General features: G+C 41.4%; 1 pseudogene; it reads right to left on the minus strand.

Annotated features, from left to right (window-relative positions):
- Positions 1-7,526: 7,526 nt before the first annotated feature.
- Positions 7,527-25,536, minus strand: part of LOC134444114 (protein NLRC5-like) — a 116,034-nt pseudogene continuing 98,024 nt past the window's right edge.

Consider the following 25,536-nt stretch of genomic DNA (forward strand, 5'->3'; position numbering starts at 1 on the left):
GGGGGCTAGAATCTTGCCCTCCAAGGGCTGCATCTGGCCCTAGGGCCGCCATTTGAATGGCCCTTCCCTTTGATTATTTATAGGCCTACCTCATATAGGCCTAACAAAAGGTTATCATGTTATGTGATTTCTAGGCCAACTGGCTTTATTCTTTGTTTGCGTTTTGTATTAGCTATTTAACCCTTGGCGTGTGTCGGTTCATTCAACAGTTTAAGAGAAACAAAATGCTGTGGATTTCTCAAATGTATGAAATGTATGAAATGTATGAAACATTAATGTTTCTACATAGTTTTATGAAGTAGTATCTATATGAGTAGGCCTACTTGTACTTCAACTGTGTATTTCTATATGATATGTTATAGATATAGGCCTACTTCACTGTCTTTTCAGAGCAATGTACGGTTGCCCTTGTGTTGCCCTGTGTTGCCTTGTGTTGCCCTCTGTGGTGCACTTATGACACCTAGAGGTAAATTATAAATACTGCAACATATACTCGCTCGTGCACACACACACACACAGACACAGACACAGACACAGACACAGACACAGACACAGACACAGACACACACACACACAAACACACACACACAAACACACAAACACACAGACACAGACACACACACACACACACACACACACACAGACACACACACAGACACACACACACACACACACACAAACACTCACACGCGCCCACACACGCACACACCCACACACCCACACACACACACACACACACACACACACACACACACACACATACACACACACACACACACACACGCACACACACACACGCACACACACACACACACACAGACACACACACACACACAGACACACACACAGACACACACACACACACAGACACACACACACACACACACACACACGCGCAGGGCTGGACTGGGATCTGAAAAGGGCCCGGGCACTTTTTGACGCCTGAGGGCCCGACACCGATGCCTATCGGTATTTATGACATCGTATATAATATAGCCTATTAAAAATCTCACACGAAAAAATGCTTCATCACTACTCACAATAACCTTCTTGGGGAGATGGTCACAGTGTACCCTCATGTTCCCTTCATCCTGCATGTGAAGTTCTGAGTATGTTTGAGGGTAGGAGATAGAGAGAGGACAACTCTATTTTCGTGATTATTTTCCTGGCCAGTGAATCTCAATATAAAAGTATTCATACCATTTCCCTTAAGAATCAAAAACTGAAAACAGGTCCTACAGACACAAACACCTTAACATTGATAAGCAAAGCCATATTTCTCTCTCTCACACACACACACACACACACACACACACACACACACACACACACACACACACACACACACACACACACACACACACACACACACACACACACACACACACACACACACACACACACACACACACACACACACACACACACACCACCCCTCCCCTTTCCCAACGCACACCAAACCTTTCTGGTTTAGTTGTTGTCTGGGCATAAACTGTATGCAGCTTGACACTGATCAAAAGAGCCTAAGACTGTCATTATATCAGTGGGGTTTTTCTTCCCTACACTCGTCATTTTTTTTATTTTCTTCCAACAGAGGTTGATGACGTTACGTACAACAGGCATACGCATTGAAGCGTCCAAACCGCGTCGCCTCACACGTCAAGATATTAAAACATCCATCCAATGATTAAATGCTTTCCAGAATAAGACAATTACACCCCCACATGAGCCAAAAAGGCCAGATCTCCCCAACCCCTACAGCCTAATAAATATTGCACAGCAACCCTTAACACAATAGCATAAATTACAGGACACGGCAAGCGCACAAAGGAACACTGCACACGTTGGCTAGACTACACTTTTAAACCGCACGGCAAACAAGGGGCTACAGTAGGCTAGGGTGATCCGCGCACTGGACGGGCCCAATAGTGTGGAGTGAACAGAAAAGACAAACGAAACAAAACAATAAACACAGACTGAAAATAAAAGACAGAGAACTCTCACTTTCTCCTGGACACACATTTAAACATCAAAGCAAATGAAAAACGTCATGCACACGCACACACACAAACACTAATTCTTTACGGCAACTACAGGGCGAAGCAGCAGCCCGCGGACAGCTAGTGAGGCAAGATTTTTCAAGATGGCCGCCTCATTAAAGGTGAAAAAAGCTGTTTTTTTCTTAGAATGCCAATTAATCAAGAAATCAAGACACACACACACACACACACACACACACACACACACACACACACACACACACACACACACACACACACACACACACACACACACACACACACACACAAACATGCACACACATGTTGCTGCTGCTTCATGCCTGTTATTTGAATTACTTTACTGGAAAACTAGCTACCAACTAGTGGTAAATATTGCATATTACAATTGCTTACTTTGTATTTATTATTATTTCACAATGCTACTATCACCATGTCAGAATCGTCACAATAGGACAACTGAAAATGCACAATAATACCTTTTCTTAATACATGTTCTATGTCTGTCTGCTGTTGCCCAGTATTGCACTTTATATGTATGTAAGGATATTGTATGGTATGGTACTCAAGGTGTATAGTATGTGTACTGTCTATGTCTAATTGTCTATGTCCACACCAAGTCTATGTCTATGTCTGCATTGGGAAAGTAAGAAACACAATTTCAGTTCTTTGTATGACCAGTGCATGTAAAGAAATTGACAATAAAACCGACTTGACTTGACTACTAAAACAGACTGGAAGAAGTGCTGCCTCTGTCAGAAAGAGGAGTTGAAGTCTCCCCCTACCCATTACAGCTGTAGTTCTGATGGCTATTCCATGCTAGCCACAAACATACCACAATTTCAAGAGATCAACCTGCTGCCTATCAGGTTAGATATATAAAGATTGGGTGGAGGAGGTGGCATTGCAGTGTTGCAGTCAGCAATTTTGCAATTCTCCAGGATGCAGGATTAGAGATGATGTGGATCGAATTCGGCCATGGTCATTCCATCAGGTGGCTGCCAATTAATGACATGGTGTTGAATCTTGGGCCAGAGAAATCCAAAAGCATGATGTCCTTCCATTCTTTCACTGGCTGTGATGTTGTATCAGCTTTCCATAGCAAAGGCAAGAAAACAGCATGGCAAACATGGGACGTCTGCCCTGAAGTGACTGCCCTGACCGGATGTTATGTCTTCAAAAAGCTCAGTTCATACCCAGCAGTAATTGAAGATACTGACCTGAACCTTCTTGAGAGGTTTTTCATCAATATGTATGACAAGAACAGCACTGCAGACAAGGTTGATGAAGTCAGACTGGACTTGTTTGCTCGGAAACAAAGATCCTATGATGCCATTCCACCGACAAGTGCATCCCTTGTCCAGCATGTTAAACGGTCCGCCTTCCAAACTGCCTATATATGGGGCCAGGCTACTGTGTGCAAAATGCAAATTGAAAGCCCTGCCAACTGGGGGTGGCAAAAAGATGGTGAGGCCTGGAAAGTTCTCTGGTCAAAGCTTCCTGCAATTGCGGAGGGTTGCCATCAACTGACAAAATATGGATGCAAGACTATGCTATTGCTTTGGCCTGAACTGTACACAGTTATGTTCCTGCAAATGTGAGGACTAAAAAGAACTAATCCAACATGTGAATCTGAGAGTTTTCCTACCCGAACAACAAACATGTAATCATTATAAGCCTACTTCTGTTTTTGTAATATTTAGAATCATTCAGTGAGCGATATTTATTTACATGTAATTATGAAAATACTTACTATATTTTAGTTTTTTTGAGTGTATCATTGAATTGTCCATGCTCAACATAATATATTTCCATACATAGATATTCAAAATATGATCAGTCAATCAAAATATACATAAAAGCCATTTTAAAGCAGTTCAATTGGTGGCCATCTTGGAAAATGGCCGCCATTTTGTTTTTTCACCTGGATAGCGACCTTTTCTAAAAGGGTAGGGTCTGAAGCACCTCTGAACCAAATTTGATGCTTGTATCACCAAGTGAAAGATTGTTTGAGGTATTTGCTGCACTAAGCCCCAAGTGGAGACCCACGGCACCTGCGCAAAGTTACCATAGGGTACATATTATAAGCATGTTCATTTCATAATTAATCATCATTGGTTAAAAAGGGAAAGTGTGACGGCCTACCAAGACTGAGGGGCACGTTCACGCACGGGCAGGAGGGGAAGTCATTCACGAGACCCACACAATTTCCTAATAAAGGCAAGGCAAGGCAAGGCAAGTTTATTTATATAGCGCATTTCATACACAGGTGCAACTCAATGTGCTTCACAAAGTTAACAAATGTAAATGAAAGGAAAACAGGGAAATGAATTAGAGTCAAAAAACATTTAAGACATTAAGATAAAACATAAGGTAAAAATAATAATAAAATAAAACATAAATAAACATAAAACCTTGAAAAACAATTCTTATTTTACTAATTTACTTCTCTTATTTTACCGTCTTTTCATTCAATAATTTAAGAAAGCATCTGAGAACAGCTTTGTCTTGAGTCTAGATTTAAAGCTATCAATAGTGGGTGCATTTTTTACGTCATCTGGAAGCTGGTTCCAAAGCTTTGAAGCATAGAAGCTAAAGGCTGCCTCTCCACATTTTGTTTTGACTTTTGGAATCACCAGCAAATTCTTCTCCGTTGACCTTAGTGACCTGGCCGGTGCATACAGCTGAAACATATCCAGTAGATATGTGGGTCCCATTCCATTTAATGATTTAAATACAAGTAGCATTGCCTTAAAATCAATTCTGTAGCTTACTGGGAGCCAATGCAGCTTAAAATTGGAGTAATGTGGTCAAACTTCCTTGTCTTTGTAAGAACCCTTGCAGCTGCATTTTGTACCAGTTGAAGCTGTTTAATGGTCTTATTTGGGAGGCCAGTAAACAGACTGTTACAGTAATCGACTTTACTAGAAATGAAGGCATGTATTAGCTTCTCCAGATCATGTTTAGACATCAGGCCCCTAAATTTAGAGATGTTTTTTATGTGATAAAATGCAGACTTATAAATACAGATAAAGTGATGAATGACAACCAGTGAGTTACACATGCATGGTTAATATGCGATGTGGAATAAAGGGACAAGTGATCAGACCTACCATGACAAAGGACAGGGGATAGCCAGCGCTTGAAAGGACGCACAACCACAACGTATTTTACGAGTCACACCACGGTGACCAATGCGCACCACGCGCAAATTGCCATATTAAATGAGAAGTCCACTTTTTTGAACATTAAGGCCATTTTCTGAGTGGTCTGCAATGTTTTAGAGTCCCCCTCACCTTACCCCTCTGAGGTCTAAGGCTTTTCAGAGGCTTTTAGGCTGCTTGCACCACCCTAACATTTTCAAGTATTTTCATTTCATATATATATTTGGGACCTGGAAGGTCTGAGGTTTCTAATGGTGTGACTTATATGTTTCAATGACAAAAACTCACAGAGTTACAGATTTGTTTTTGGAGACACATTGCCCTCTGAAGGGCACTCGGACCTCAGAGGGTTAAGGCGAAGTGCCAAGTCCTATGGTTGACTAAAGCTGGCAAACAACCAGGGCCTCGTTTCCGAAAGGGCCTTAAGTACAACTTAACGCTACGTGCTACTTAAGTTCACACGTAGAGCTCACGGAGCGTTTTCCAAAACCAACTTAGCAAAGAACCATCGCAGGTTGACACGTAACTCTAAGAGAAATCCAAGAGTGATCTGGAATAGTCTTAACGCGCTAAGATTGATCGTAACGGCAGGATATGAACAACAGGATATGAAGGGAAAAGAAGAAACTTTGCGCATAAGATTGCTGTTTTAAGACGCGAGTGTCATGGCACAGTGGAGACACCCATAGGATAAGAGGAAACTTGCGCTTCAAGTTGATGTTTTAAGACGGGAGTGTAAATATCATGGCACCACAGTTGACACTGTAACGAAAATAAGAAGGTAACATTAATTGTGTAAGTGTATAAAATAAAAGCAATGTGTTTGGAAAATATTTTACCGGCAGTAAAATAGTTCAGCTGTGTTTGATAAATCAGGGCATTATTAAACTCAATCATAATTTGTGTGGGTGCTTCGTGAACAAGAACAAGGCATCCACATGAAAAATCAATAGGGGGCTTCGGCGACCAGAGACAAGAGTGGTGATGTCGGAAGGTCACTACCGAAACATTAAAAAAAAAAAAAAAAAACGGTCAGCGAGTCGTTGCGCCCTCTTTCATTTTCAAGTAGGCCTACCCTAAGAAAGGGAAGGCGACGCAGAAAAGACACGATAGTTGTAGGCTAAGGGTAAACTATGACATAAAAAGGCAGCGATGGGGATTCGTGTAGATTTTTTGTTTTAATAACAGCAGACTGCCGTGCAAAATGTTCCTCACAGTTAAAGCCTTGAGTGCGCTGTACTTTGCGCGTCGCTCCCCAAATGCGCATCCCAATTTGGAACTCCTAGGCCTAGCCTACGTGTCTTCTTAAATATTAAGCACGGTAGCCAACTGCACGCGCTTTGTCTGGACGGCGTAGTTCATGGTTTTGCATGATTTCATTGTGTGTGTGTGCATTTTATTTCATTTGCCAACAATAACTCCTGTCGATAGTTGCAAACTGCTACAAATGTAGTCCCACCATTAGCCTAAAGAAAACAACTTTTGATACTGACACACACGCCTTACATTTTGTAAATGGTTTAGCAGCATGACGGCGCAGTTCACTCCGAGGACACTTCAGCACCACATATGTGGACAGCGATCCTTAAGAGCGACGCTACGAATGATCTTAGAGGCTGTGCACGCGCGTTCATGTACGAGTGTCTTTGGGAAACAGTCGTAGGAAATCTAAGAACATTCGTAGGATAACGACACACGTAAGGCTAAGAACCATCGTTATCGGGAAACGAGGCCCATCTTAACTAAAACCGCCACAAGCCGTGACATGCCTCCTGCCTCCAGCAACAGGTGCTAACTTTTAAAACAGAGCACAATGGGCAATTGGTGCCGGACATTCACCTGACGTCAACGCCCCCAGTTAAAGTTTAAAGCTGCAGTATCCATTATGTTACATCAGTTCTGGGAACTTAGGCCTAGGCTATATTGTCAATGTCATTTCAATGAAATGGCTACAGATCTCAGTCTGGGCTCTTTCAGTTAAAGATTTTAAAGGAATTACATGTTTTGCCCCTCTTCCAAACTGACACCCAGACAAAAACATTAACAGGAGTCATAGACATGTTCAAATAGAACCGAAAACAGTTGCAGAGACTGTTTCCTATTTGATCAAGTAGGCAGACATGGAGAAAGACAGCCATTGTGCCAGTTCAAAATTACATTGAAAAATACTTAGGACTTTTACTTAAGTATATTTTTGGTGTACTACTTTTACTTTCAATTGAGTTTTTTTTTCGCAGGGTACTGTTGAGAAATTGAAGTAGTTGGAATCCCTTTTGTGAATTGTTTAATGGGGTGACGCTGAATTATTATTAAACAGTTGTGATTTGTCTGAATACTAACACTCTCAAATGACAGGCTTGTGTGCCTCATGCTCTAAAACCACAAAGGAGGAAGTGCGAGCAAGAGCCACAGGCAGCCATGTCACTACAAGTCTCAGAGCTGTCTGAGACAGTGAAACCAAAATGGGGGCCAGGCAGAAACATCACTAAGAGCCACGTCACAAAGAGCCACGTCACAAAGAAACGTCACAGGGGCCTTGGCTGCCAGCGTGAATTGACAGCCTGATCTCCAAAAAATCCATGCTCCTGGACACGAAATCCGTGTCCAGGAGCACGGATTTTGCCAAAATGCCGTGCTCCTGGACACGGAATTGTTTTCCGTGCTCCTGGACACGGAATTGTTTTCCGTGATGGGCACACGGAAGTGCTTTCTATAGGCTATTACCACAGCACTGTGTTAACTCTATCATTAGAAAATACATACCAAATGCTAATCCTAAACAAAATAATGCTATAGCAATTTAAGTTGTGCCCTGACCAAAACATTCCCTAACCTCAACCTGTCATTAAAGACATATTTTTGATAAATGCCTTTTCGAGTTGGTTGATAGGCTATCGAACTCATATAATGAATGAAAGAAAACTAGCTGTGCCCAGACCAAAACAATCCCTAACCCTAACCTGTCAGTAAGAAATGTTTTTTTTTAGACAAAATATTTGAAATTAGAAAAATCCTGAGAAAACACAAGACTGTGGAAATAGCCTATAGAAAGCACTTCAAGCAATTCCGTGTCCAGGAGCACGGAAAACAATTCCGTGTCCAGGAGCACGGAATTTTGGCAAAATCCGTGCTCCTGGACACAGATTTTGTGTCCTTACCATCCGTGTCCAGGAGCACGGAATTTTTGGAGATCATGTTGGAACTGAGGACAAGCTGAACTCACTGTACTGGGCTCTCTGGTAACCCTCTAGAACAGTGTTTCTCATCCTTTTTTTAGTTGAGGCACCCTTTTAATTCATGAAAAATTTCAAGGCACCCCAAACCAAAATTGTCTTTATTGTGCGTAAATGGCAGGTGAAAGATTCCACTGACTAAGCATTGATTTATTAATTTAGATAAATATGTACTATATTACATAATTGATTTATCAGCCACGTTTCCGCGGCACCCCTGTGGGAGGCCTGCTTTACCCTGGTTGAGAAACACTGCTCTAGAATACCAGCAAAGATGACAAAGCCACAAGTCACGTCCCGACCACAAACCAACCACAAGAGCCCATTGGTAGGCCCGACATTACTTCACCTCCGTCTGGGTTGGACCTCCACCACAGCGCCAAGAGCTGAGAAACACACACACACACAGAGGAAGCTGCAGCTCACATGTGAGAAGAGATCTGTATCTCTTTATTTCAGAAAATAGGGCATTGTCCGTTTTTAGCTTACTGTGAAGGTTTGTAGGAGACCTTTCTCTCTCTCCAGGTCTAGACTCTGTAACCTTATAATTTACGTAAGGGATAATTGACGACACGGTGTGCGTATAACAGGAAAAATAATGCACACCAGGTGGTGATGCGGCCACGACGCGAAGCGGAGTGGCCGTTACACCTCGGTGTGCATTATTTTTCCTGTTATACGCACACCGTGAAGTCAATTATCCCGCTTATACCACGGTTGCCACACTGTCTGAAATTTATTTGAGGCATTATTTCGATGCTTTAATGGCTAAAACAAAGGTTTTCTGTAGAACTAATTCCTTCCGCCACAAGAAGCTTCTTTTCATAACTTTCTGGCGAACTGCCGTTGCTAATTCTAAATTGAAGGTTGCTACGGCCAAGACACCGTTGATAGTTCTATCGCATTCGGTTGTCAAGTCAAGAGCCAGTCATTAATTCTATCGCATTTGGTTGACAAGTCAGTCGCCTCAAATGTTCTACCCATTCGATATATGGGCGCGTCTGACTTGCCCACTAGACCATGCTACAGTTGGCATGATTCCTACACATGTACAGATCTCAATAGATTAAAAAAATACCCCGCGCATCTTGGCGACATTCTAACTGCCTCACCTCGCCATTAACTTCATCAAAACAGGCACCTCGTCAATGTGCTCTCCTCCCATAGGAAACTCCCCTTGATTTATTTTCCACTGCGTTCCCATAGTTCTCACAAGTTACGCTACTCTCTCAACTGATAAACGCTACAACCGCAGGAAACATCTCCTCTCGTGGGGAAGAAACGCCCACGTGAAACGGGCGTCCCTTTGCGCAGGGAATCTCTCTCTCTCTCTCTCTCTCTCTCTCTCTCTCTCTCTCTCTCTCTCTCTCTCTCTCTCTCTCTCTCTCTCACACACAAAGTTGAGTGATGGTCAGTTGGGAGAAATAAACATGTTTCAAATTTGATTAGGCCTACTAAGATTTGCTCCAGATTCACTATACATTGCTGGTGTTTCCAGACGCGCGGTGCCACATGTGTCACTTCAGCGCGTAATGCTTGCAACTTTTTTGTGTGTAATTTATGAACGTGCGTGCCTTGGCGCATTGATACACTGGAGTTATGCGGTCAGAAAAGTGACCTAATAGTGGGACTACTTCAGGTGTGCATATATAGACAGTTAATCAATACCAAATTTAGCGCGTCACAATGGGAGATTCCAGACTGCCGTGGTATAATCTTTAATAAAAGACATACCTATTATGCCTCTCACCAGTGCTGGGAGTAACGGCGTTAGAGTATATCGCGTTAGGCTACTAACGGAGCCTCATTTTCAGTAACGGAATACTTACTTAATTACTTTATCCATAACTGTAACGCCGTTATTAATTTTATGAATTGCAGCCATGGCCGTAGCCAGCCATGTGAATTAGGCGAGGTCCATGATGCGCGCGGAGCACGCGCCAAAATTGTATTATTAATATAAAATATAAATTAAAAATGTATTCATAAAATAAATAAATATAGGCTACACAGGCCTATATATAGGACCCTCCTCTATGAATGTATAGGCCTAATGTGAAATAGTAAATATGTAGACATGTATAATAATAAATATGTTGTAGTTTTCAGCCAACTCAGCCTATTCCCTTTGAATGGCTATGCTTTGGTATCATGCCTCTTTTATTATAAACAGCATCCTCCCAGTAAAGCCCTTTGTAAGGAAACTAAAGCTTGACCCTGAAGTTGCACAATAAGCTATATCCTCAGATGGCAAGTTGCTCAGCCATTCATATTTTTCTCCCAATGAAATTACACTTCAGCTGTTTTCCTCCAAAGATACAGGGATAGCTCTGTAGTGCAAACCACCTATTTTGGAGTAAACTTTTTTCTTCCTAGAGTCGCATCAAACGTTTTGTTTTTATTTACTTGTTATAGTTCTTCACAAGCGCAGAGGACAAAAGTATTTCAACGAGAAAGAAAAGTAGCCTATCCTCCGCGCTCCTGAGCCATCTGATGCGTCACGGCTATGCAGACACAGTAGTCACGGGAGCCTCTTCAGGTGTGGATATTTTACTGCGATTGACTCTGACGAAGACGTGGCAACGTCGATAGTCTTGGCACTTGTCCAAATTAACAGGAAAATATCCACACCTGAAGATGTTCCGGTGACCTCCTCTGTCAGTGTTTATCACATATGCTTTCCAATTTACAATCAATTAGCCTACCTTCACAGATATCCTGCTTTTACCTTTATGCAGCAGCTGATGCAGCAGCCGGCCTTCTTAAAATAATGACTCAAATGGCTTTTTAAGACACCATAGCCTACTTGTTACGCATGAGCTTTATGTAGGCTATACAACGGTTGGCTTTCTGTCAGCGGAGATCTCATCAAGCGCGGGCTTTCTGAAAGCGGAGATCTCACCAAGCGCGTGCTTAATGGGCGCGTTCGTGACGGCACATTACTGCGCAGGCTGCACACACACACTTTGCCATTTCAATGTATGTTTCCAACCAGAAAGCATGGTAATTTTGCGTTTCGCAATGCGCTGTCACGAACGCGACCAAACACTTGCGATGTCGGCTGAGTTGCGTTCTCTCCCACGAGTCGCACCTCTTGCGATATTAATCAATCTTGTTTACTCTCAAAAACAGAACACAAAGGCAAAACTAGAACACATAGGCCTAGCACATGGATGTTAACCACAGTTTGCAAAGGACGCTTCCCAAAGGTTTATAGATGTTTTTGTGTGTTTCAGTTGGTCATATTTGCCGTTAAAATAATAATAATAAAAAAACCTCTGGCGATAGGCGAGGTCCGGACCTCGGTAGCCTCAAATGTAACTACGGCCATGATTGCAGCGCCAGTGTGCACTGGCTGCTGACAAAATCAAAGAGCAAATGGCAACGCCGCATAAATACCAAGCCGGCTTTTAGTATGCTCACATTTGCCCTTTGCATGCATGAGAACAAAATAGCTGAACGTGTCGGCTATCTTGATCCAAGCGTGTAAACACAAGTCATTCACAGACTTCACAGGAAGCGCATAGAGAATAGAAGAGACAACGGCAGTAAAGCCGCGAGGTTGCATGTTCGAAAGGTGAATACCGGAATCATTTCACGTATCATGTCTGTAACGAGCAAGTAATTTCACTAAGCACCTCTCAACATCGCATGGTAGCACGCCCCGTGCAGGTAGTTTCAGCTTTATCGAAGAGGGAGACAGAGACAAGCCAAACCTGATTTCTCAGGACACGAGTGAACTCAACAAAATAATCGCCAGGTATGTGGTTGAAAACACGTTTCCCCTATCAACTGTGGGGTCGGAGTTGTTAAGGGCTCTTGTTGCAAAAAAAAAATCCATCTCGTGGAAGAGAAATGAGCACATCCCTAAAAATGTTGTGAACTGGATTAACATTCACCATTGATAATAGGTCATGAAGATATTTGATAGCATTTTAAGCAAAAATAATATCACAGCCAAAATATCACAGATCAAGGATGAATATCCCATTTAACTCTTTCTTTGACATTATAAGCAAAAAAAAAAAAAAAAAAGTAACGCAAAAAATACTTTTCCTATAATGAAGTTACACAGTTACTAACACAATTACTTTTTTGGAGAAGTAATTGGTACTTGTAATTAGTTAGGCCTACTTATTCAAAGTAACATTCCCAGCACTGCCTATCACTATATAATAGGCTACTGAACATACCTCATATGCTAAGCCATACCGAAAATACCTAGTATGCTAACGATTAAGACATAGGCCTACTGAACATAGCCTACCTGGTGTGCATACATAAACTAAAGACATACCGAACATAACTGGTGTGCTAATTAAACCAAGACATACCGAACATACCTGGAGTGCTTATTACGGTGTAGGGAAAGACTTAACAACTTCTCCACTACATAGGCACGAGATGAGCGTGGTTTACTCCCCAAATAACAGTAGGGCTCCATCAGAGACAGGAGACGATGCGCCTTAGGCACAGTTCCCAAAAAGGTTCCAAATAGTAGATGAAAATGTGACCCTTATAATATGGCTCTGTTCTGTTGCTGCCTATCAGCATGATAAAATCCAAAATCAATCCCAGGCCCTAAGGCAGGCCTATGGATTAATACCGGCTAACAGCCAAGGACATTACGTGGTTGCCCCTCTGTTTGGTAACGGGATATTCAAATAGGTTTCTACACTGATATATCAGTGTGTGAATTCCGAAAAATGACTCGCACCTGGGCACAGCAGCGATTCTTTGTTGTAGTAAATAGCGACGCAGATCCTGGGGCAATCCGGCGTGGTGCCTGGGGGTCTGGGTGGCGGTCTTTCAGCGGCCGTATACCCAGCTCCTTCAGCACCGCCTGCTGGCCTGGTTGATGCACATAAGGACCCCCCACCAAGTGTGTCTCTGACCATGGCGGGAGGTGAAACTAGAATCAGGCAGTCACAGAAAACCAGGAGAGGGAAAACCCCCTGGAACGAAAATAAATAATTCTGGGTACAGGAGTGCTGCATGTATATCCCGATTCTCCAGACAAGGTGGTAAACACGTCAAAAGAGCAACAATTTGGGAAAGTACTTCTCCTCCCATTTGCCCTGCTGCGTGAGGGTGGTTCAATGTCCAGCTTGATAATCGCTCCCATTTTTGGGGTAGAGTAAGTTTAGAACGGGCTATTTGTAATGAAGAAGCTAATACAGGCAGATTCGTACCCTCTTGCCTACTGCTCCAAGGCCCAAATGGGCTCCAAAATTCTTATAATAACGTACTAATATGGCCACTCCCACACCAACTAACACAGAAAAAGGAAACTGAAAGAAAAATCTAAAACCCTCGCAGACCAGCAAACGCAGGAGGAAAACAAACAATGGTGGTGTGTAGACGGTGCCCCTCCAAGGCCCCCAATGCCCTGTAAATAATGGGCCAATGCAACCCAAGAAGGAAGAAAAAAGTTAAGAGAGGAAGCCTCAGAGTGGGACTGGAAGTACGCTCCAGAATAGGAGAAAATACAAAGATGGAAGAAAACACGATCTAAGCAATGTACTTGACAGTTAAAAATACTGCGAAAAAATAAATAAATAATATAATAAATAAATAAGAGATAAAATAAAACAAACTCGATACGAATATGCAATTGTTGAGATGGTAATACTAATGAAAAGATAATACAAGAGCATGAACAGTGTCAAGTAAAGTCCATCTGTTTCCTGACAGTACACAATCACAAGAGAGCAGAAAATGCCCTGACAGATAGGTGGGTTAGGCGTATGACGGAGTCCATTAATCTGAGTCGTAAACTTCCTCAATCGAATGAATGAGCGTAACCTTATTATATTCTTATTGCTATTTGCATGCTATTTCACATTATAATTTAGTTAGGCCTGTGATCAAACCAGCCCCGACTGCCTGATCGAACCTGCCCCGGCACAATTTCTCAGTGACAATTACATTACTTATTACTCGAAACAAGGGATCGTTTGTTGACATTATATGCATGAATCATATAGAGGAGACATGACTCTTTCAGTTAATCACCATTTGACAGCTGTAAAGCTTTGTAAAGGCAGAGAGAATTAAAGAATTTAAAGAAATAAATGAGAATGAAAATTGATCGAACCAGCCCCGGTCTCCCCTATACTCAAACTCAGTTACTAACTGAACGTGAAAGTCATTGAGTGTCTGTCTCTGATTAGCGTAACTGCCTCGATTCCTCTTTTTTGAGCAGAGCTTAACGTAAGCCTACATTCATTCTCTCCATTGTCTTTTGTTAGGGTTGTGTGTGAGAATATACACGAACCAGGTTTGAGCATGCATCTTATTCTACAGGAGACGCAGCTAGCCAGACATCAATAACACTGCAAGGTGTCATAGTAGAATGCAATTTCACTGATCTGAACAGACGCAACAGTTGGTTTTACTTCAATTCTTCTAATACATGGTATGATTATTATGAGTAAAAATACAATAAAAAGTAGAATTATAATAAGTAATTACAATACAGCTTGATAATTTAATAAAGGCATGTCGTTTTACCATGGTTTCTTTGAAAGATCACCTTGAATGCAAATATAGAAATGTTCAATTGGCTAATGATTAAATAATCATAAAAATATCACTAAACTTGTTAAAAACCTAATCTGTTGAACATATTACTGGCAAAAAAGGTCAAACAACATGTCACATTCAACATTTAACCTAATTTGGCTATTTTCAGTTCAATTCCATATTCCTTTCATGTTTCTGAAAAATTACATAGACTCCCATTGTAGTGCCATATAATGGAAGTCAATGGAATCCATTGATTGAACCTGCCCCGACATTAGTGATCCAACCTACCCCGCCCAATTGAGGCGCAGATGTTTTTTTTCACAAAAGCTGTTACCCTGCTAGAATCAATCCTCTGAGGATCTCAAACTTTATTTAGATTTATAGCTGAGTCCCTTAACAATAAATCAAAATGTGTTTCATCCTTATCTTTAGCTGACACTGTTCTGGGATGTGTTGAGTGGAATGCGTAAAATCTAGGAAATTAAATTAAAAGTTTCTCTCACCTGAGGAGTTAATGCCTTTCAGAGCTCCAATGTAGGTTGACTTATTCTTGTCCAAATGTGCATCATTTTGGTGTTGGAATTATGTCTCAGCACCCCATAGTGTAGTGGTAATCAACACTGATCCTACCTGCCCCTGATCCAACCAGCCCCGGTCTCCCCTACGTATCTACGAATTATAACTCACCAGATATGGACCCGTGGCACATTTATGTCACAACACAAAAAACACTAGAACATGAACAATGAAAAGCAATAAATCCGCCAAAAACAGGATGTAAAGTGTTTGCCTGAAACAATGTGATAACAGCGGAAGGGAGTCGCAGAAGAGACTATAGCAAAGTCACTAAAAAATGAGTGTTTAACCACCCCAGAAAAAGGGAGAAACGCAGCACTAAATGAAAACCCACAACTAATGAAATTCTTACACAAAGACCAAGTAGGCCTACATGGCAGTGTGGAATAACTCACAAGAATGCCTCAACAGAGAAAGAAGCGATCACGTTGTGGGTGTGCTGAAGGGGGAAGGGCATGACCAGCTCCGCTGCCAGGCATGCATTGCATCTAAAACTGAAGGAAGCCTAAACTACCTTGGTAGGCCTATGGATGGACTTCCCGTTTGCAAACATTAGACAACATTATAAACATTATTTACTGTAGATCCCTTCCAATAACTGTAAAAAGGAACCTGGGAACTTTTGTCTCTTAAGGTAAATTATGGTTAGAAATGTTTCGGTGTTGGGGTGCGCTCTTCCCCGACCTGGGACAAGGGGTGTGCTTTGTTGTTGGACCTGGAGTACTGTTCCTTTAAAAAGGGAGTAGACTGTTCTTATGCAATACCTCAAAAATACCTCAAAATCTTATAAAATAAAATAATATATGCTGCAGGTGAGGACCTAAAAAAACACCTAGGAAATTAACAAATCAAAAGCCACGACATCCGTGTCAATCCCCCAAGGAATTATAAGCAGAACTATGCCTCACCAGAACGTTACGGGTTACTTAAAATAGGAACCATTTGAGCCCGGTTCTTTACTCTGTGTTAATTAACATTAGGCCTATATTATATGATTATATTATAAGGAAGCGATATTACAAAATCTTAGATAAATACATGTTTTTTTTACTTTCCATCCTATGAAATAGCAAGTCTGAGATATTATGGACAATACCTCATATATCTCAAATAAAATCTGGATAGTCCAGGTTTGGAGCAGAATCTTGCCTTGGACCCCGTTTCCACGGCCAATCCCCTATATAGCTAATGTTTCCTTACCATAAAAGTCATACCCCTCTCTACATAAATATCTAATAATTTGTCTTGTCATTGTGGTTTGTTATATAACAAAACACAATGACAAGACGAATGATTAAAAGTATACAGTGCTGCCCTGTCTTTAACACATCTCCTTCAGTTAAGGAATTGTTTCAAAACAACTGTAGTAGCAGCTACTGTACTGGACCTGCTCTTCTGTCAGTCTGGTACAGGATTGCTGGTATGGATCCTGTAAGCAGGAAACCACAAAGCAGTGGAACTGACGAAGACAATAAAGATGTTATGAAAAAGCAGAATTTGAAACAGTTCAACAGATGCAGCTGCGATCTGAAAAACCACAAGAAGGGACTAACTTGATTTGACCTAAAGAGCCCCCTGAGTCTCTGGAAAAGGTGGTGGAGTTAAGTGCAAATAACAGAATAAAGGCATAAGATATCTCAAGAGCAACATAGACACCCACTCCTCTACGACACAAGAAGAATAAGCAGCACTGCTCATTGAAACTGGGTTGCCTATTGCCAAATTTGATCTTTTCATGAAAGTTTAACTAAGTAATATTTCCTAGTATGGCCTAAGTACAGGCATTCTTGCAGCTAAAAAAATATATTTTGGAAGATCCCCCTTTTCATATTTGAAAAGTGCAATTTTAACTGAAAAAAAGAACCTGAGAATTTCTGCCTCTTAGGGTGATTTGCGCTTAGAAATGTTTCGGTGTTGGGGTGCTCTCTTCCTCGGCCTGGGACAAGGGGTGTGCTTTGCTGTTGGAACTGGAGTACTGTTCCTTTAAAAAGGGAGTAGACTGTTCTTATGCAATACCTCAAAAATACCTCAAAAATCTTATAAAATAAAATAATGTATACTCCAGGTGACGACCTACTGTAGAAAAACACCTAGAAAATTAACAAATTAAAAGCCACGACATCCGTGTCAATCCCCCAAGGAATTATAGGCAGAACTATGCCTCACCAGAACGTTACGGGTTACTTAAAATAGGAACCATTTGAGCCCGGTTCTTTACTCTGTGTTAATTAACATTAGGCCTATATTATATGATTATATTATAAGGAAGCAATATTACAAAATCTTAGATAAACACATGTTTTTTTTTACTTTCCATCCTATGAAAGAGGAAGTCTGAATTATTATGGACAATACCTCATATATCTCAAATAAAATCTGGATAGTCCAGGTTTGGAGCAGAATCTTGCCTTGGACCCCGTTTCCACGGCCAATCCCCTATATAGCTAATGTTTCCTTACCATAAAAGTCATACCCCTCTCTACATGAATATTTAATAATTTGTCTTGTCATTGTGGTTTGTTATATAACAAAACACAATGACAAGACGAATGATTAAAAGTATACAGTGCTGCCCTGTCTTTAATACATCTCCTTCTGTTAAGGAATTGTTTCAAAGCAACTGTAGTAGCAGCTACTTAGACAGGTCATCAGCTGGGAAAATTAGGCCTTTCGTCCTACCGCACTTTTCTCTGTGGATTACTGACCAGGAGCCCTATTGGAAGAAATTAAAACATGGGGCCACGTCAATTTTTGCTCAGAATTCAGTATGGCCGCCATTTTCCAAAATGACTTGTTTTCATGCATTATTACATTGTACTATATGGTGATATTCATGAACGATTAACTACTTTCAGCACTATTCTGTCCTTTTTCCTTACATACATGTTTACAAAGGTTGACTAAACTAAAAGAAATGTAAATTAAGTTGGCCACCTTGCAATATCCAAAGGAAAGTGCTGAAAATAATGATTGAAATGCACATACAGAGTCTATGGCTGAGAAAATTAGGCCTATGTCAGGGTTTTCACAGTGGATTACAGACCAGAAGGCCTATTGAAAAAGATTCAAAAGCTGGTTTCCATCTCAAATGTGCTCCAAAATTCAAAATGTTCTCTGTTTTACAGAATGGCAGACTTTCAACATTTTTCTCAATACTGTAAGACCATAATTATCAATAAAGATAACCTATTTTCAGTGAAATTCTGTCCTACCTCCTATCTACAGACGTGAGTACAAAGGTTGGCAACAGAAAGATGTAAATTTCCTATAGACAATATCCTAAGGATTGTTGTCAGAAAATGATTGAATTACACATACACAGTTGACTGCTGAAAAAAGGCTATTGATCTGCCAAACTTTTCACATTAGATTTCTGACAAAAAGTTTTTCAGGCCTACATTTTTTTGCATAGAGCAAGGGTGAGCGTGCGTGCGTATCCCCCGCTCATCTTTCCCCTGCTCTACAGTGTCTTTCCCCCACACACTATTCTGCCTCCTCCACCCCTTCACACACTATTCTGCCCCCCACCCCCTCACTCATCCTTCCCATGCTACTCTGCCCCTCCACCCCTCACTCACCCCCCACTATTCTGCCCCCCACGCTCACCCCCCTGACTCATTCTCCCCCCACCCCCCCACAAAATACTCGCCCACCCCCCATCCAATGTGAAAAGTTTGACAGGTCAACCCCCCCCCCGACTCAACTTACCACCCCCCCCGCACACACACACACACATTATTCTGCCCCCCCGAACCCCCCCACTATTCCCCCCCACTATTCCCCCCCACCACCTCACTCATCCCCCACACAATATTCTGCCCCCCCATCTCCTAATTCAACCCCGACTCATTCCCCCCCAACCCCACTCTGCCCCCTACCCCCGCTCCTCCACATTGTTCGGTCCCCCCTACCCCCCCACCTTAATGGCACATTGCACCAGTAAAGTGAAGTGTGAAGGTTCAATTAGCAGGGTAAGAGCACAGTTTTGCTCAAAATTTTGCAATGCACACAACATTGTGGGTGACATGTCAGAGTTCAAAAATTCTGACCGAGACAGCAAGTCTTTGTGATGTATCAACTCCAACTACATCAACTCGGTCACCCGGACCTGTCGAATCCAGATGTCCAAAGTACGGAATATCAGACCTGTGCTGACACAATATTCTACACAGCGACTGGTCCAGGCCACGGTCCTGTGGCGCGTTGACTACTGCAACTCACTCATGACAGGTCTACCTGCTTGTGCGATAAAGCCTCTGCAGATGATCCAGAATGCGGCGGCACGGTTGATATTCAATCAACCCAAAAGGACCCATGTTACTCCTCTATTTATTGAGTTGCACTGATTACCGATCGCCGCCCGGATCAAGCACAAGGCATTGACCCTTGCCTACAAAACCATCACAGGAACGGCCCCAGCTTATCTGAAGGACCTACTAACGCCTTATGTTACTGGAAGAGATCTGCGCTCATCCAGCACAAGCCGTCTGGCTCTGCCATCCAGTCGCTCTAGGTACTCCCAGTCAAGATTGTTCTCCGTTGTGGTTCCCAAGTGGTGGAACAGTCTCCCAGAGGCAGCAAGACTAAGCACCTCTCTTGCAGCCTTCAAGAAACAACTTAAGACATTCCTCTTTCGAGAGAATCTACTAGACTAATGATTGAACTGGCCTTGCCCCAGGGCAGAATCCTGACATTATGTTTAGTTTAGTTTAGTTTGTGAGTGTGTGTTTGTGTGTGTGTGTTCTCATTATTTCCTCTTTATTATAAAAAAAAAAAAAAAAAAACTAACCCCTCTTTGTAATTGCACTTGTTGTTCTGTATATCTCCTGTGCACTTTGTATTGCTTGTGATGTTGGCTTGATTATGTCCTCTTCTGAAAGTCGCTTTGGTTATAAAGCGTCTGCCAAATGCAATGTAATGTAATGTAATGTAATGTAAAGTATCAAGAGCCACAGTATCCAAGTTAATGTCTGCATACCACCAAGAAGAATGAACCACATCCAACAGGATTAACTGTGAATGCAAGAGGAACTAAATGACACTAAAATGACAGGTGTCTCAGTTATTTTGTCCACCCCCTATATTCATGCCTTTTTCTAGACAACCTTTATACTCACGTCTGTAAGGAGATAGGACAATTTAACTGAAAAAATAGGTCATCTTTATTGGTAATTATGGCCTTACAGTATTGAGAAAAATGTGTGAAAGTCTGCCATTCTGAAAAACAGAGAACATTTTGAATTTTGGAGCACATTTGAGATGGCAACCAGCTGTTGAATCTTTTTCAATAGGCCTTCTGGTCTGTAATCCACTGTGAAAACCCTGACATAGGCCTAATTTTCTCAGCCATAGACTCTGTATGTGCATTTCAATCATTATTTTCAGCACTTTCCTTTGGATATTGCAAGGTGGCCAACTTTATTTTCATTTCTTTTAGTTTAGTCAACCTTTGTAAACATGTATGTAAGGAAATAGGACAGAATAGTGCTGAAAGTAGTTAATCGTTCATGAATATCACCTTATAGTACAATGTAATAATGCATGAAAACAAGTCATTTTGGAAAATGGCGGCCATATTGAATTCTGAGCAAAAATTGACGTGGCCCCATGTTTTAATTTCTTCCAATAGGGCTTCTGGTCAGTAATCCACAGAGAGAAGTGCGGTAGGACGAAAGGTCTAATTTTACCAGCTGATGGCCTGTCTAACTGTAATGGTAGGACCTGCTCTTCTGTCAGTCTGGTACAGGATTGCTGGTATGGATCCTGTAAGCAGGAAACCACAAAGCAGTGGAACTGACGAAGACAATAAAGATGTTATGAAAAAGCAGAATTTGAAACAGTTCAACAGATGCAGCTGCGATCTGAAAAACCACAAGAAGGGACTAACTTGATTTGACCTAAAGGGCCCCCTGAGTCTCTGGAAAAGGTGATGGAGTTAAGTGAGTGCAAATGACAGAATAAAGGCATAAGATATCTCAAGAGCAACATAGACACCCACTCCTCTACGACACAACAAGAATAAGCATATGCTGCTCATTGAAACTGGGGTGCCTATTGACAAATTTGATCTTTTCATTAAAGTTTTCTAAGTAATAAAGTAATATTTTCTAGTATGGCCTAAGTAAAGTCATTCTTGCAGCTTAAAAAAATATATTTCTGGACATTCAAAATGGCGGACCATCCCCCTTTTCTTGTTTGAAAAGTGCCATTTTCCCAGACATAATGGATACTTAGATTTTGATGGTGGTGGTAAGTATTCATGAAAAAGGTAACATTAGTGAATGGGTACATGAATTCTGGAAATAGACTACAAATCTTACACCTTTTAATTATGTTATGTAAGGGATGGTGTGGAGCAATCAAGGGAAATGTTTGTCATTGGTTAAGTGACTGATGTTTGTTAATTGAAGGATGTATACCCAACCCATTGTTGCGGGTGGGCAGCTGTAGTAAGCAGCTGTTCTTGAGCTGGCTTGAAATCCAAATTTTCTGCTGAATCAGAGTAGAGCATTGAGCTCACTATTGCCATTAAATATTTGTGTTTTCAGTGTTTTACTTTGCCAGTAAGTGTGTCAGCTTATGTTCAGTTGCCCTCATGCAAGTTTATCTTTATATTTGGGGAAATTAAATCGCTACATATTTTTGATACATCTTGGAGGTCTGAAGCAACTTCATCCTTCAACCTCTGAACCCCAACCGTTTAAGCCATCCTTGACGAGTGAGACCAATGCGCTCTATCACAACGTTGTCGTTTCCGAGATGTGAATAGCTTCAAATAATTCAACACAACTTGGTCATTGTTTGTGCCCATTGTGTTTCACAGCTTTTGGCTAAGGACATTTTCTGCACTGTGATGAATTGATATCAACATTCTCATAGTTTTGTTGTGCTTATCATCCCCACTTCAGAAATACAGCCAACTTATCATATTTACAGTTTAAACTCACTTGCAAACAACTGTTCAGAGGCCAAAACGGAACTGCTATGACATTCACTTCCAAGCTTTCAAGCATGTTCCATTCATAATCGTTTGAGATGCTTGTCAAGATTTGAGCCTCGTCTTGCGAGTGTACGACTTCAAGGCTCAAACACTACCAAGGCAAGCACACTAGACTTTGAGGATCACTCACCATTTCCCAAGGTCAAGTGTTCTAGCCTTGGTAGTGCGTGAAACGCCTAGTGATTGGATACTCCCTGGAGTTCACCAAAGAGTATCCAATCACTGGGCGATTCAGGAACTACCAAGGCTAGAACACTTGACATTGGGAAATAATCACTGAATGTAGTGGTAAAATTACATTTACTTGAAGAAGCTGCTTGACAAACCTTATTTCAGGGGGAGGGACTGCCTCCTTGAAGTTGGGTGGGTTGTCCTTTGACCTGTCACTCCTCATGGACACACAGCTCTCTGTAGGAGACCCTGGTCTCTTCTCCATGGCACTAAGGAAAGCATGTTGATGTGTTCACAAATAAATATGCAGGTTAGTCACATCATCTGTCACTCACTACACATTCAGCTCTGTCAGCCGAAATTTTGATTACATTACATTACACTAAGCTGATACTTTTGTAAAAAGTAGCTTACAGTTACATTTACAGTTACAGTTAAAGTCCCTGGAGCAGTATGTGAAGTCAAGTCAAAGTTTATTTGTAATGCACTTTTAACACAACAGAAGCAGCTGACCAAAGTGCTAACAGGAAGGCCTAAATAAAAAAGACTTGAAACAGCATGAAGCAACACAGACAAAAGACTTGGAGACACCCATAAAACATTTATATTTTCTATTGAGAAAATAAAGCTAAAAGAAATGTTGGAAAAAATCCATCCACCCATTCAGAAGTTATGGGCCAAACAATTCAGCCATCTTGAAAGTGTTGTAGCTCTGCATTTTGGGGATATACTAAATGACTGACATACATGCTATTTTAAGCTGGCTAAGGAACACTGCGTATGATATAATTTAGAAAATCAACATGGGTCTTAGTGGGATTTGAACACACAACCTCCATATCTCTAATCCAGCACATTTGCCGTTGATACTAAATGACATACGTGGTATTTTAAGTTGGCTAAGGAACACTGCATATGATATAACTTTGAAAATCAACATGGGTCAGAGTGGGATTCGAACTCACAAACTCCATATCTGTAATCCAGCACTTTTGCCATTGATACTAAATGACATACATGGTATTTGAAGTTGGCTAAGGAACACTGCATATGACATAATTTTGAAAATCAACATGGGTCCGAGTGAGACTTGAACTCCCAACCTCCATATCTCTAATCCAGCAATATTACCATGGAGCCAAGCAACTGCCTGCCAAAAGCATTCCAGCTAGACAATATCAGATTGTACTGAAGAGCTGAACAATAGACTTCTAGAACTGTTGTGCAGCTGTTCGTTAAGAATAGAATGTTGAGAGAAAGTGACAGTTGAGATGGAACCCTTTATTGGCAGCAACTGTTGTGATTGTCTGTATAGCAGTTGGTATGGTGCTCTAAGGCAGACTGCAGAATCAATAATAGTTTCTAGGTCTTAAAAAAAGCTAAAAGGAATTGGCACATGTCCTGTGCACAGATTGAAGTCATGAATGTGATCTCTCTAACAGTCTTTGAATGAAGTTTATAGGTTAAACGGTTCAGTCACAAATGGACCTCTTGTGGGACATGCGCTGACCTCTTGTAAAAGGCACTTCAAGACTCAATGGGAAAAGCAATGGGGCCAGCCCTGTCGTTTTTACACACCTGCCATTTAAAAAGTAATGGGAGGTCGGACATAAAACTTTCACAGTTTGGGGACATCTCATAGAGCTCGCTAACAACGCATCAACTAATCTTCTAGGTGAAAGTGTTGATGTTTTATGACCGAAAAAGCCTCCTACACTCTGATCTGTAGAGTGGCGTAACCTTGGTTCATGAAGGCTCTACCATTGTTTTCAATGGGGACCCAAACTTGCACGAAATTGCTAAAAACGGGAAAACGACAAGAGACACGGACACGCTATAGCACAACAAACGGTCGTTTTAGTGTTTGAATGGTGTCTCTATCTAGAAAGGCCTAGGAGGAGATACATTATCTATTTTTACTGCCCTGCACAAGAGAAGCAACTAAACAGGACTTGCTCTACAAGTCCGCTTAATAATAATATTAAACAGTACTTAGAGATTACTAGAATCGGCCTTGCTGTGCAAGCCCGCTTAATAATAAACGGACTTGAAGATTACTAGAATCTGGCCTATTCTACTCTACCCTACTTCTACAAGGTGCTCTCTTTCTAGCAACAGGAACAAACTCACCAAAATCACACACAGCATCCAAAATTACACACACAGCATCCAAAACCCTACCTAACTGACCTCAGGCTTTGCACATTCAATAAGCAGAGATCACACTCACACTCTTCACCCACACTTCACACCGCTTCCATCCACCCACAGTTGTACATGAGTTTACATGTATTTGTTTAATATCTAAATGTTCAATCGTGATGATATCACCATGCATGCATTGTATACTGAATGTCTTCATGTTGGCTGTGACAAGTTGTGATGGTGGTGAAAACGAATTTCCCTTGGGGAGCAATAAAGGCGATCCATCAATCTGTAAGTGCAATGCTTCACAGTGTTCACAGGAGGGGTTGGCCTCCAGAAATTGTCATCCGATGTTAAATGTTTTGCCCTGTGACACCTCTATGGGAAAAAAACAACGATTGTCGATTGTTTGATTCGTTGGAATATACTCAGATGTAGGCCCAATAACTACGATATTGTTCGATGAATATTTTGTTCTGAAATGCTCATGACGGTCATAGGACAATTATATGTACACGCTGCAGACACCCCAAGTCCCACTAAATCAGCAACATCTCATTTGTTCCTAAAGAAACAACATATACACGTATCCTAATATTGGCCTGACCAAACTCACCAAGGCAGGCTAATATCTTAACACAATTTTACATCTTAAATTTGTGTCAGGACACTTGCTCAGATTAAGGCATCTGCGGAAAGAG

This window comes from Engraulis encrasicolus, unplaced genomic scaffold (genome assembly GCF_034702125.1).
Source record: "Engraulis encrasicolus isolate BLACKSEA-1 unplaced genomic scaffold, IST_EnEncr_1.0 scaffold_45_np1212, whole genome shotgun sequence".
In the NCBI taxonomy this organism is placed as follows: domain Eukaryota; kingdom Metazoa; phylum Chordata; class Actinopteri; order Clupeiformes; family Engraulidae; genus Engraulis; species Engraulis encrasicolus.